We start from the raw sequence: 14,243 nt of genomic DNA, 5'->3' as shown, positions 1-14,243 counted from the left end.
CTCTTGCTGCCAGGCTGACCATGGGGCACCCCCAGCGAATGATGACAGGGGCCCCTGGGCAGCAGCGGGTGGCGGTGGGAGGAGCCGAGCTGGGTGAGTCACATCCCCCTTTCGGTAGGCACCTACGGTACGTCCAGCTGTTTTAACATGTGCTCGCGTCTTTGGCGTGATTTTACGCCCTCAGCCACTAGGCGTCAGCGATGTGCTGCTGCAAATTGCTCCCAGTTTAAAACCGAAGCGTTGTGGTCAGGTTCACGTGCAACAATCCACTTCATTAGATCTATGAAATCGTTTTCTGGCTTGGCGAGCATCTAAGCACGTGGGTGTAAAGGAAACGGAGAGGGACGCGTGTGTGCGCCCAGATTTCATTATAATAGAGTTGGAAGGAACCCTGAGGATCATCTAGTCCAACCCCCTGCGATGCAGGAAGATGCAGCTGTTCCGTAATGGGATAACCTACAACCTTGGCGTTATCAGCACCACACTTTATAACCAACTGAAGCTATAGGGAAGCGAACCAATGACAGTCTCTAGCTCACATTTTTTAAAGCGGGGTGGGTGGGAGGAAGTTCTTCAGTTCCTTATGCTGTATAAAGATTATTAATGAAAATAATAAACAATAAATTTGGAGCAAATCCTTCCCCCTCCCTGCCCCCAGAAATGCAATATTCCTTCATTCATTCATTTGGGGCGGGCGGGGGGGGGTGAAAGGCTACTGCGTTCTTCACATATGCAATGGCACACTTTCGAGTGGGTGCTATTGTGAAGGCTGCCAAAAACCAAAGCAAAAAACAAGCGCCTGATCAGAGCGCCACGTAGTGCTTGGATGTTGAAACGGCCTGTTCCGCTTTCAGTTCGACGTCCTTCTGAGTTTAGGTGGAATGCTTGCAATGAGGGTAAGTGCAGTATGTATTTCGCTTTTTCCCTGTGTGTGTGTGTGTGTGTGTGTGTGTGTGTGTGTGTGTGTGTACCGTTAAGGTACAATAATTGGTTTTTGAAGGGGGGGGGCAGGAGAAACAGGACAAACGGGGAAGTGTCCCCCCTACTTCTGCCGATTCGTCTTCTGCATTCGTCGGAGGGGGAAGGGGGCGACCTGCTCGAGTCTTGGATCTCCGTGTCTTTCAAAGCGAAGCCAAAGGGCGCCCGAAATACTGTTCCTGAACCATGAGAATGTGCGGGTTCTTATTATTAAATCGTATAACGCTGGGTAAGGGTGGCTCTCAGGCGGAGGGAAGCAAGGAGAGCTGCGGGAGCGCCAGACTCTGCTGGCCTCCTGCCATCGTGAATGGCTGACGCTGCCGAGAAAGAATTTGTTTTCCTTCCTTTCCTTCGGATTTCTGGCAATACCTCCCATTCCCTTAGCATAAGTACAAAGCTGCCAGGAATCACACGACCGTCACGACGCCATTTCGAGTCTCTCTTCGTGTTATATACCTTCGTGTTTGTATTTACAGTACGGTATTTATTTCTCACACACACACAAAGAAATTTCTGCCACCCTCGGGACTGTTTCCCACGGTCGTCTTTTACAGCACAAGCACGGGGAAACACACTGAATCCGAGGTTTTGTTTTGTTGCTAATTGATAATTTAAAATGCCAGACACCTGCAGTCTGAAGTTGCGCGGCCTGTTCAGAAGTTCTTTTTGATTTCCACTTCACCCTGCTATGCGGGCAGCCCAGGACTGAATGTGAGACTGCCAGGTTGGGAGTGAAGCTACTGGGAGAAAGTGGAAAAACTGGCCTGACCAGCTGTGGTGCTGGAGAGGCCTTTACAGTCTCTCCAGTAGAGAGAGACTTTGCCCTATCTCTAAAGAAGGAATTGTTCCTTCGGTGCTGTGTGGTGGGTATGTAACCCAATGGTGTGCTTGCAGTGGCGTTCCTACCCCAGCTGGTACCGCAACGGGGCGGCTCGCAAGAGGTGCCCTGCTCCGCCCAACTCAGGGAGGGAGGGAGGGAGGGGAGAGCGAGCCCGTCACTTCCCCAGCCCAGCGAGCTCCGCCTCCGCGCGCGGCCCCGCCCCGCCGGCAACTGTTGAGTGGCGGATGGCAGCCAGCAGCATCGGCGGCCTTTCCGCGGCGGCCGTCGTCGGTGGAGGTGCCAGGGGGCGCTGCCACCCGCAGAGTGGAGTGCAGGGCGGCCCGCCCTCCCCCGTTGCAACGCCCCTTGTGCTTGTTGGGGACAAGCCAATCCAGCACCCTGAACTACAGAACTCTGGCCAGAAGGGAAAGTGGGCTGGGCTGTGGCCAGAGAGGGCCGTCTGAAAGGATACTCAAAGCAGGGAAAGGATTCATGAAATCATATAATGGTGGTTTTGGAAGGGAACCCCAGGGGTCATCTAGTCCAACCCCCTTCAATGCAGGAATCGCAGCTGAAGCATCCATGACAGATGGCCATCCGACCTCTGCTTAGAAACCCCCAAGGAAGAAGAGTCCACCACCTCCAGAGGGAGACTGGTCCATGGTTGAACGGTTCCTGGGAACTGTGGATTTTGGCTGGGTCACTTCATTGTCTCCATCTTAAAGCCCACTTTCTCCTCATTTAACTCAGCGGTTCACAACCCTTTCTGAGCCACCCCCTCTTGTTTACATAAACTCATCCTCAGTGCCCCCTACTCTGTAAAAATGCATTATTCAGAAGAGTGATTTGCACATCCCACTAAGGAAGACAGCAACACAGTAAAATTCAAAGCATTATCAATCAATTGCACATTTCTTCAAAATCTAATTTAAATGATGCAATTTAATTAATTCAACAACACGGATGAATTTGATCCAGTGGTAGCAGTTTGCTGGCCATAGTGCACCAGGGGCAGCCCGGCGGGCCAGAGTGAACGCCCTGGCTGCGTGCTGTCAGCGGAGCCCTGGCGCCTCCGACTGCACTTTCCCCGCCCACGTTCCCACTTTGTTCCCCCCCAGTTTTGATCCTGGGTACGCCCCTGAAGGAAAGCCTGCTTTAGGTGTTAGATCAAACATCAAACTCCTGACTTCTTGCAGGCAGGGCTTAAGCACCCATTTCCCTTAGCATCTCTTCTGAGGTGCATCTCCTGATTTAGTTAGAACTGGGACTCGGCATAGGTCCAGTCATGACCAACTCTGGGGTTGTGGCACTCATCTCGCTTTACTGGCCAAGGGAGCCGCCGTACAGCTTCCGGGTCATGTGACCAGCATGACTAAGCCGCTTCTGGTGAACCAGAGCAGCGCACGGAAACGCCATTTACCTTCCTGCCGGAGCAGTCCCTATTTGTCTACTTGCACTTTGATGTGCTTTCGAACTGCAAGGTTGGCAGGAGCTGGGACCGAGCAACGGGGGATCACCCCGTCACAGGGATTCGAACTGCCGACCTTCTGATCGGCAAGCCCTAGGCTCTGTGGTTTAACCCACAGCGCTACCCACATCCCTTTCAGTATAGGTTCCTCATTCCAAATCCTCTGCTTCTGTCTCCCAGTAGCGTAACAAAGGTGTCCCAAATACTGGGCGTAAAGTTTAGGAGACATAACATTTGCAAATAGATCGCAGGTTTAAACCATAGTTGCAGGCATCTCATGCATTCAACAATAATTTTCACATTTATTTACTTATCAAAATAACTTAAGTATGCAAATGTAATCAACTATAAATTATAGTTATAAAAAGTTAATAATTGTTTTATTAATTCCATGTGGGAAATTTTGATTTTTTTTATTAGTATGGAAATAATCTTTGTTTAATGATCATATCATAAAAAATATACAACTATATTTTTGCATTAGTGCAGGGATTATCGCCCTCCCAAGAGGATTTCCCACTCCTCCTCCTCCGAGAATTTGGGACCTCCCTCAGCTCGGATTCCCACTGTAACAGTTTGCCTTAACACCAAGGCAACTTTGAGGCACTCTAGGTTTGCCTTATATTGCCCTCTTTTGTGTGACACTAGAACACAAACTAACACCCCTTTTCCCTTAGGTAAGTTTTGCCCTCCTTTGTGTCACCACCTCCATGAGTATTTGATACGCTGCTGGAATAACTATGACGATTTTCATGGGCACAAAAACCTGGATTTTGAACGACGACTAAGCAAGGGTGGACATAGTTTGTGTCTTCTTTTGTATTTGTTTTGTGAATTGCATTTGGAGGGGAAATGGTGAATGGCTTATGTAGCAACAAACTGTATTAATTAATTAGTTACTGCCCTGCACTCACTCATTGTAAGCCACAGGAGCTGCTGGGTGGCACTGGGCAGCTCAGTTTGAGCCACAAGCAATTCCAAAGTATTTTCCAGAGTATTCCCTGAAAAAAAGAGTGTCGGATCTACTTCCAACAACCCTTCTCTTAGCTTGAGCTCAGAATATCTTGAAGGCAGAACAGAAGTACATGCTGTTGCTATTTTTCTTCCTTGCTTGTGAGCCTGTCAGTGGATTTATAAAATCTTAAGCTGTGAGGCCTGGAAGATTTGCTCCCTGCCTTGCAAGTCCTTTTCCACATGGCCTGGGAAGGTGAGGCTGATGGCATCTACAAAAGCTGGTGTTGCCGAGCAGACTCTTGGGCTGGGGTATTGCTCAGAGGTTTTTGTTGGGGACATGGTTGTACCCAGCATGGGGCAGGGAGGGGCAGCTGCCCCCCAGAAGCAAAAAATATATTAAATCATCCTGCTTCATGGTGGCCACGGAGTTGGAAGTTGACGAAGCCTCATGGCAAAACGGCTCCCCCTCCCCCCTCCCCAGCTTTCTTTTCTTTTCTCTCCCTCCCTCCCTCCCTCTCTCTCTCTCTCTCTCTCTCTCTCTCTCTATTTCCTCAATGGAAATGATAAAACGATCCTGGAGGGAGCGGGATTCTGAGCCAAAATGAGTGGGGTGGGGTGGGGAGAGAGAAGGCAGCATTTGCATGAAGTTAAGCACTTCGCTGCATAGACACTGACAGAGAGGAAAGGAACCCTCACTTTACACAGTCTGATCCTGGCTGAGCCCCCACCCCCCCCCCCCCGCAACTTTGGGAAAGATCAGGAACAGGAGGATGTCATATAATCACAGAGATCAATGTAAACAGATCCCTTTGGCTTTTTGTTTTGCTTTTGAAACATCAGTGGTTCAACATGATAGCAATATCCCCCCTGTAGTGCAGTGCGATCAGTGCCTACTCAGAAGTAAGCCCGATTGTATCCAATGGGGAAGTGGGATTAGAATTGCAGCCTTGATTTGTCAAAAACGAGTAAAATCCTTGCCCCCCCCCAAAAAAACCCACACACCACCCAGTTATGTGGGCTACAGTCAGAGCTTCAGATTCTGTCCTTCCTGAGCCACCTCCAAATTTGAAACAAGCGTGAAGCGAACTGGAATAAATTTGCAAACTGAAACCCCAAAAGGGGCGCATTTTCTCCTATTGCTGCTGTCCTGCTTGGTGTGTGGGGGGGGGTATCTGGCCATGGGCATCCATGAGGTGCAAGGAGGGCACCCCATGGGAGGGTTGCTTTGAGGACCTATGTGAGTTTCCTCCCCATCTCCCCCCTCTTTCTCTGCCTTCCAGACTGCTCAGTGAAAAGGCACCTTTCCTCCTGGCCATCCCTTTCCAAGAATGCCAGGAAAGGGTTAAAAAGGCTATGCATTGGGGAAAACACCCCCCTCCCAACAACCTGGAATCAGAGGGAGGGGAGGAGGGAAGTAAAGATCCATCTCATCTCTCCCAGCCCAAGCCAATGCCAGGTGGGAAACTAGGGAAGACTAGATGCGCAAGCTTGGCTCTGCTGGAAGAGGGTGCCAACCTCTGTCCCGTCCCCCCTAGGCAGAGTGGAACCCACTCCCAAGTCAGCCAGGTAGGGAAGGGGGAATTGGGTTAGGCAGGTAGAGGGGCAAATGGCCCTAAGGATGGCTGGAGTGGCCCCGATCAGCAGCTAGGCTAGGAATAAGGGGGTGTTTCATTTTTTTCTAATTCCCAACATTCCAGTTATTTATTTAATCTGCAAATAAAGCTGGGGGCAGAGTCATAGCTCTGTGGCAGAGCATCTGCTTTGAAGCAGAAGGTCCCAAGTTCAATCCTTGGCATCTCCAGGTAGGGCTGGGAGAGACTCCTGAAGAGCCACTGCCAGTCAGTGTGGGCAATACTGAGCTAGATGGACCAAGAGTTTGATTTCGCATAATGTGGCTTCCAATGTATCTATGTCTTAAGGGGAAGGTCATAGTTCAGTGGTTAGAACACCTTGCACCCGAGTTTTCCTCCCTGGCATCTGCATGTACAGCTAGGAATCTCCCCTGCCTGAATCCCTGGAGAGGTGCTGCTAGTCAGTGTAGGCAGTACTGAGCTAGATGGACTAATGGTTTGCTTTGGAAAAAGACACCTTTTCAGTAATACAGTACTTATTTATTTTCTTTATTTACTACATTTATACCCCTCCATTTCCCCCAAGGTGTCCAAGGCAGTAAACACGCTTTTCATTTCATCTTTGTAACAACTTTGCAAGGTAGGCAAGCCTGAGAGAGAACAACTGGTCCAAGGTCATGCAATGAGCCTCTTGGCTGAGTGGGGATTTGAACCTGGGTCTCAGGTCCTAGTCCAACATTCTTAACTGCTATACTTCCCTGCCTCTCAGATTTGCTTAATCCTATTTTTCCCCCCTCCCCCGTCCATTATATGGGACAACCTCCTCCACAATGTCAGTTTAACAGGGGACACATGATCTGAGGAAATGAAACATTACTTTTATAGAGGGATAACTTAATCAGAGTTGGATCACTGGCCTACCTAGCTCCATAGTGTCTACACTGACTGACAACAGCCCTCTGGGATTTTTACATGGTCCTATCCCAGCATACCTGGAGATGCCAGGGACTGAACGAGGGACCTTCTGCATGTCAAGCAGATGTTCAGCCACTGAGACCAGTTCTAGACTTGACCACACATTTAAAGCACGTGACTTCTTCTAGATAATCCTGGGAACTGTAGCTCTGTGAGTGGAAAGCTACAGTTTCCAGGATTCTATGAGGGAAATCATGTGCTTTAAATGTGTGTTGAATGTATGATGTGGGAAATGGAGGGAGGGGCAGAAGGGATCTTTTCACCCCAGCACTGGATATGTTGAAGATGGCCCTGCACCTGACCTTACTACGCCTCTGGTTATTGTCCCCTGCATCACGGAGTCCTGGGCCCGCATCATGCCACCCCACCAGCCAAAAGGTTGACAACTCTGGGAATTGGAGGGGGGGCACTGGAGGGATCTTTGCACCACGGTGTCAGATATGCTTAAGACGGCCCTGCATCGGGGTCCCGCATCGGGGTCCTGAAGTGGCTCAGCAAGGTGGCATTGGCTATGTTCCCCCCAGCCTGGCAGAGGAAGTCCAGCACCTTGGCTTGGCTCAGCTCTTTGGCCATGATGATCTCCTCATGGATCACCTCCACGGGCCCAGCACACACGGCTCTCGCTGCTGCCGCCCCTGCTTCCTCCTCCATCCAGCCATGCTCCACCTCGCCAAGCTTATCTCCTTCCCAGCCCTGCCGGGGCTCTGCACGCCCAAGGCATTCGGGAACAGAAACCGTCGCACACGCACGCTCTCCCCCGGAGCGGCGCCCAGGATGAAACTTCTTCCCGGAGTCAGTTTCACCTGGGCTCCGTAGCCCCACCCACACTCCCACTTCGTGGCCCCTCCCCTCCCATGCCTTGGCCCCTCCCCTGAACGACCATGGCTTGCCCCCCCCCCTAGTTTTGATCCTGGGTACGCCCCTGGTTGGGGACAGGGGTTTTTGCTGGTAGTGATGCTATTTCTTTGTATTTTCATTTTATTTTACTTTGATATTTTATATTATGATTTACGTATGGGGTGCTACAAATCAAATGATGTATGTATGCAGTTATGTATACATGAGAAGTTTGAAATTTGTGCCTACCTGTATTTAGATATCACACTGACTCCACATCCGTCCCCAATCTTGGAATATATTCTCCTTCATTTTGGACATAGGAGGCAGGTTGTGATTGCTGTGATATACTCTCTGTACATGAGCAGAGATTACTATCTCACAGTTTCAGGACTGAGCTCTGGATCAAGTGAAATAATTATTCGTTTAACGGTTGGAATATTTTATTCTTTTAATTTAGAGCAAAAAATGTGTTTTAGATAATGAAAAGCTAAATTGATTTTAGAGGAGAAAAACAAACATGCAATTGAAGCAAATGCCTGACACTTTTTGGGGTATATTTTTTATTTACTTTCAATAATCTAGGTACATAAACATTTAAAAAAATCTTCTGCAGTACAAATGCTTTTCGTGGGTTTTTAGGTTTTTGCCAATGCATGTGTTAGTGTAATCATTACATGAATTTTAAAAATGTCATATATGGTATGGCTTAATAAGCTAATCTTATCTGAAAATAATAGCTGGACCCTCTTACATGGGATTTCTTCCTCTGCTCATAAATGTGAAGAGAATAATTGATAGGGTCTTTTATGAGGAGATATGTGGCATCTGTAAAATTGCCAATTCTGTGGATTGAAGCAGCCAAGTGGAGACATAAAAGGTAAAGGACTCCTGGACAGTTAAGTCCAGTCAAAGGCGACTATGGGGTTGCAGCGCTCATCTCCGCTTTCAGGCTGAGAGAGTCCGCTTTCTGAGTCATGTGGCCAGTCCTCCTTAAAGCCATCCAAGTTAGTGGTGATTACTGCCTTCTGTGGGTGGGGTGGGTGGGTGTTTCGTATTTCAACTACTGTATATTCCTGCGTATGAGACTACTTTTTAACCCAGGAAAATCTTATCAAAAGTTGGGGGTCGTCTTATACACTGGGTCGTATTTCTTATACGGCAAGCTGGGTATGTTTAGCCTGGAGAAGAGAAGGTTAAGGGGTGATATGATAGCCATGTTCAAATATATGAAAGGATGTCATATGGAGGAGGGAGAAAGATTGTTTTCTGCTGCTCCAGAGAAGCAGACACGGAGCAATGATCCTTAACAAACTGCAGCCTCCTGGGTGCTGCTTTTTCTAGGTGCTTTAAATGTATGGTGTGCACTCAGCCTAAGCCTAGACTCCACTTTGTGAGCCTTTTGTCATTTTTTTTTATTTTTATTTTTGGTGGGGGGAAGTGGGGAAGATTCCTTCACTCCAGTTTCCTTCCAAATATTAGAATGCATATTTTTTTCTTAATTTTAGAACAGTTCCCCCCAGTGATGGCTGCTGGTTTCAGCATTAATCATGCACTGACCGCTCTGTAGACATGGCTGTTTGAACAAGCTGGGCTCTCCCATTCTTGCAAAGCAAATTGCGAAACATCTGAAAACAACCAAGGGCGCATGTTTAATTGCATTAAACAGTCTGATATGCCAGAGAAAGATCAGCTCTCGCATTCCCGTGTGCAGTGTTGGAATTCAGTTCCACCTTAAGGTACAGGCATGTAGCTGTTGTTATGGCACATGTCTGTCCACTTCTGTTGTGCTTATTGCTTATTGCTTTCTTTGCTGATGAAGAAGGAAGAGACATGCTGGTCTCTCTTCTGAGATACTCTGAATAAAGCTTGTAAATATGCCAAGACATCTCTCACACACATTCGCTGTCGACGTGTACGCTGCATGGGCTCTGCTATAGCGTATCTAGACTCACAGGGTCTAGATGTTTTGGCCTACAACTCCCATGATCCCTAGCTAACAGGACCAGTGGCCAGGGATGATGGGAATTGTAGTCCAAAACATCTGGAGGGCCAAAGTCTGGAGATGCCTGGTCTAGATCGACAGCTGGCTGCACCGGAGGGTTGAGACACCCGGCAGACTGACCAGGGAGAGCACCAAGGCCCTGCTGGCGTCTCCCATGGTGTTATGCCAGCGCGGATCAGTCCCGCGCTGCAACCCTCCCTACACTGATTATGCATCAATGCTAGAAAAGCTTCCCCTCACAATGTGAGGAAGTCTTCATTGCCTGAAGTTAACTCCATGGGAGTAATCAGCTGGTCTCTACAATACCCTAGTTTTAACAAATGCACCTGCAGCCAGAGCCTCCTTCTGCCCATCTTATTCTACATTTTGCTCTATTTAGAACAAGAGAAAGTAGCATTTGCTGCAAGACACTTGTTTACACGGCAGTAAGTTGGAAAAAAATATATCTCTCTCCTGTCCAGCATTGAAGAGATGCTTCACTCTGAATATACACCCATTCCGGCATATAAGACGATCCCCAACCTTTCCAGTTAAAATATAGAGTTTGGGATACACTTAGAATCATAGAATCATAGAGTTGGAAGAGACCACAAGGGCCATCCAGTCCAACCCCCTGCCAAGCAGGAAACACCATCAAAGCATTATTGACATATGCCTGTCAAGCCTCTGCTTAAAGACCTCCAAAGAAGGAGACTCCACCACACTCCTTGGCAGCAAATTCCACTGCCGAACAGCTCTTACTGTCAGGAAGTTCTTCCTAATGTTTAGGTGGAATCTTCTTTCTTGTAGCTTGAATCCATTGCTCCGTGTCCGCTTCTCTGGAGCAGCAGAAAACAACCTTTCTCCCTCCTCTATAGGACATCCTTTTATATATTTGAACATGGCTATCATATCACCCCTTAACCTTCTCTTCTCCAGGCTAAACATACCCAGCTCCCTAATCCGTTCCTCATAAGGCATTGTTTCCAGGCCTTTGACCATTTTGGTTGCCCTCCTCTGGACACGTTCCAGCTTGTCAGGATGCTGGGAGTTATAGCTCTTTTGGGGTAAGGTAAAGCTCCCAGAATTCTTGGAATGTGTTTGCTTTAAAAGTATGATACGTATAAAGCCGTAAATAGCTTTAATAGGGAATATAACAGTTTTATAGAGCACAAAGATCTACCAACAGTCCAAAACATTAATATTAATATACGGGCTGCTAATTTTCTCTTCCTTTATTATGCTGTTGCTCTAATAAGAAACTGTTTTGTTATGAAAAACTGTATTCCATTGCACATTTATTATAACTGTTTTCATTTTATCAGTAAAAGAAGTTACATGCAACTATTTAAAATATTTAAAAATAATTACAAATGGACCATATGCTAAAAAGCAGATTAAAATACATGTCTACATTTAAAAAAAATAATTTTATTAAATATCAATCTTTATACAATTAAACATAAACAATAAACAAATAATCTATAAACCATTGAATAATAAATAATAATCCGTAATGGTAATAGCAATGAATAATAATAATAACGATAAAGAAAAACATAAATCAAGAAAATTCACCAAATGCCAATCACCCCCCACCACCTTCCTCCTTCCCCCACCAACTTCCTTCCTTTGTTTACTCGGTTTCTGTTTTCACTTCAACTCCAATTTTGTAAGTATAGTCCGTCATTTACATATATTATCTGCATGCATTCTGTCTTTCCTATATTCCCATAGCTGCCAAGTTATCCCTTTTTTACAGGGATTTTCCCTTATTCTGAATAGGCTTCCTCGCGAGAAAAGTGAAAACTTGGCAGCTATGTATATTCCTCTATCTCTCTTGTCTTATTTCTCCACGCTTTATCTTTTGTATCCCTTCATATCTTTTTATTCTAAGCATGTGAGCATGCCCTCTTTTAAATAATATTTTTTATATATATTCATCGTAGCATTCCCATTCGCTTTTTAGTTTTTGTTTCGGTTGATTTCTCAAAGCTGCTGTCAGCTTGGCCATTAATAAATACTCACTAAGTTTGTTTATCCACTCTTTTTTTGTTGGTGTTTTGGCTGTCTTCCAATATGTAGCTATTAGAACCCTGGCTGCTGTGCACGCATAAAAAAACCCGCTTATTCTTTTGGGGAATCTCTTCACTTAATAAACCTAATAGGTAGATCTCTGGTTTTTTCTTTATCGATTTTTTTCATCATTTTCTTTAATTCTTCATGAATCATTAACCAAAACTTTTTTATTTCTTGACAAGTCCACCACATATGTATAAATGTGCCAGGTTCCCCATTGCATCTCCAGCACATGTTATTTTTTAATTTATATACTTTGGCCATCTTTACAGGTGTTAAATACCACCTATGATGCATTTTGATAAAATTTTCTTTTATATTATAAGAAGCCGTAAATCTTATATCCTGCTTCCACAACTTCTCCCATTCGTCAATTTGTATTGTCTGACCGAGATCCTGGGACCATTTAATCATTGATTCTGTCGTATCTTCTTGAAATAATTCCCATCCCAGTAGGAGATTATATGTTCTGGATAACAGATTACTTTTATTCTGAATAACTTCTCTTTCAAATAAAGAGTTTTCTTTTGCAAAGCCTATCTTTTTGTCTGCCCTAAATATACTGATCAACTGTATGTATTGCCAATTGCTCATACCATAACATTTTAGTTCTTCATATGACTTTAATTTATACTCCTCTTGATGCTCTTCTATTAACTGTTTGTATACAGGCCATTTTTTCTGTGTATTTAATTTTTTAATTGCATGAGCCTCTATGGGAGAAATCCACCACGGCGTTTTCAATTCAATATACCTTTTATATTTAACCCATACCTTGTATAATGCCCCTCATAGTATATAGTTGGTAAATTCTTTCTTTATTTTGGCTTTTCCATAATTCAGATATGCATGCCAACCAAAGCTAGAGTTAAAGCTCTCAAGATCCAAAATTTTTGTGTTTTCCAATTTCATCCAATCCCGCATCCATATCAAGCATTCTGCCTCATAATATAATCTACATTTTACATGTCTACATTTTACATGTCTGGATGGATGGATTTATTTTTACAGGCACAAAAAAGGAAAAAAGGAAAAGTTATGAAGTTATGAAGGTGCCTGCCTGGTATCAACAGGCAGGGAGTTCCAAAGTCTCCCTGTGCTGCCACACTAAAAATATTGATTTCTGTGCTGCCACACTAAAAATATTGATTTCCCAAAAGTGCAGGTGTTTCATGTGGAACCAGTAACTGTGCCAGTTTTCTCAGATCAAAGCAGTTGAGTTGGGAATACATGAGGGAAGGCAATCTCTCAAGTAAACTGATCCCAAGCTGAGTGGAATCAGAGCAATGGCCCATCTAGCCCTAGAAACATGGCTTTAGGGATTATTATTATTTTAAAATACAGGTAGGTAGCCATGTTGGTCTGCCATAGTTGAAATAAAAAATATTATTTAAAAAGATTATTTAAAAAAAAAACTCTTCCAAAAATTCCTTTAAAAGAATCAAGCCCTTAAATCCGCCCCCCCCCCTAAAAAAAGTCCTTAAAAGAATGCTTCCCAAAATTGTCCAGTAGCACCTTAGAGACCAACTAAGTTTGTTATGGGTATGAGCTTTGGTGTGCATGCACACATCTTCGGATACCTGATAGCTCATACCCATAACGTTTCTCCCGTGAAAATAGGGACATCCTTTTTCATCCTCTCCAACATTTCTCCCGTGAAAATCGGGACATCCTGAGGAAAAGCAGGACATTCTGGGATCAAATCAGGAGCCGGAACGAGTTCTGTAAATCTGGAACTGTCCCGGGGAAAGAGGGTCTGATAACTGTGGCCATCTGGGCTTGAAGGTCTTATTTCCAATGAACAGCCCACCGAACCGCCTTCCCTGAGAAGCCCGCATCTGCTACTGGGGCGGGTTCAGGGTGTTAGAGTTAGTATACAAAGCCCTTAATATTTTGGGACTTTTTATTTAAGAGAAAAGGTTATAGGATCATAGAGTTGGAAGGGACCCCGAGGATCATCTAGTCCACAGGTGTCAAACACAAGGCCCAGGGGCCAAATCCGGCCCGCCAGACCTCGTCATGTGGCCCGCCGAGCGCCCCAGCCAGCGGGACCCAGCAGCGGGACCTTGCTGCTGAAGCGCAGCGCCAACAAACAGCTGGGGGCAGGGGGGTAGAAAGGCAGCCGGAGCAGCGCTGCGTGGAGTGCCCCGAGCCACAGCAGGAGAAGGAGGAGGCAGCTTGCCAGGTCAGCGCCCGGCAGCGCTGCACGGAGAGTCCCGAGCCTCTGCGACGCAGCAGTGCTCTGTAGCACTTTGAATCCTCCTCCTCCTGCCACGGCTCGGCGCCTGGAAACGGCTGCTGCTGCTACTGAAGCACAGACAAAGCACCCAGCAGTGCCGCGTGGAGGAGGAGGAGGATTCAAAGTGCTACAGAGCACTGCTGCATCCCAGAGGCTCGGGACTCTCCGCACGGCGCTGCTGGGCACCGACCCGGCAAGCCGCTGCCTCCACCTCCTCTTGCCTCACCTCCTCCTCCTGCCATGGCTCAGCCTCATAAACGTGAGCTCAGCAGCGGCTCAGCCTCACGAACGTGCAACTCTGAGGCTTTACGCACTTCTCCTAAAACGGACACCCGCTG

At 46.3% G+C, this 14,243-nt stretch overlaps 1 protein-coding gene across 2 annotated transcripts in view; it reads left to right on the top strand.

Moving 5' to 3' along the window:
* Positions 1–742: 742 nt before the first annotated feature.
* The window catches only part of LOC118081069 (C-type lectin domain family 2 member D), a 57,782-nt gene continuing 44,281 nt past the window's right edge, over positions 743–14,243 (top strand). For both annotated transcript variants that reach the window (XM_035107216.2, XM_060271208.1), the window contains exon 1: positions 743–896. The gene's annotated coding sequence lies outside the window, so the exon portion shown is untranslated. The remainder of the gene's footprint in view (positions 897–14,243) is intronic.

The sequence above is a fragment of the Zootoca vivipara genome, chromosome 2 (assembly GCF_963506605.1).
Source record: "Zootoca vivipara chromosome 2, rZooViv1.1, whole genome shotgun sequence".
NCBI lineage: Eukaryota > Metazoa > Chordata > Lepidosauria > Squamata > Lacertidae > Zootoca > Zootoca vivipara.
Note: the sequence above shows the minus strand (reverse complement) of the source record. Positions and strands in the feature narration are given on the sequence as shown.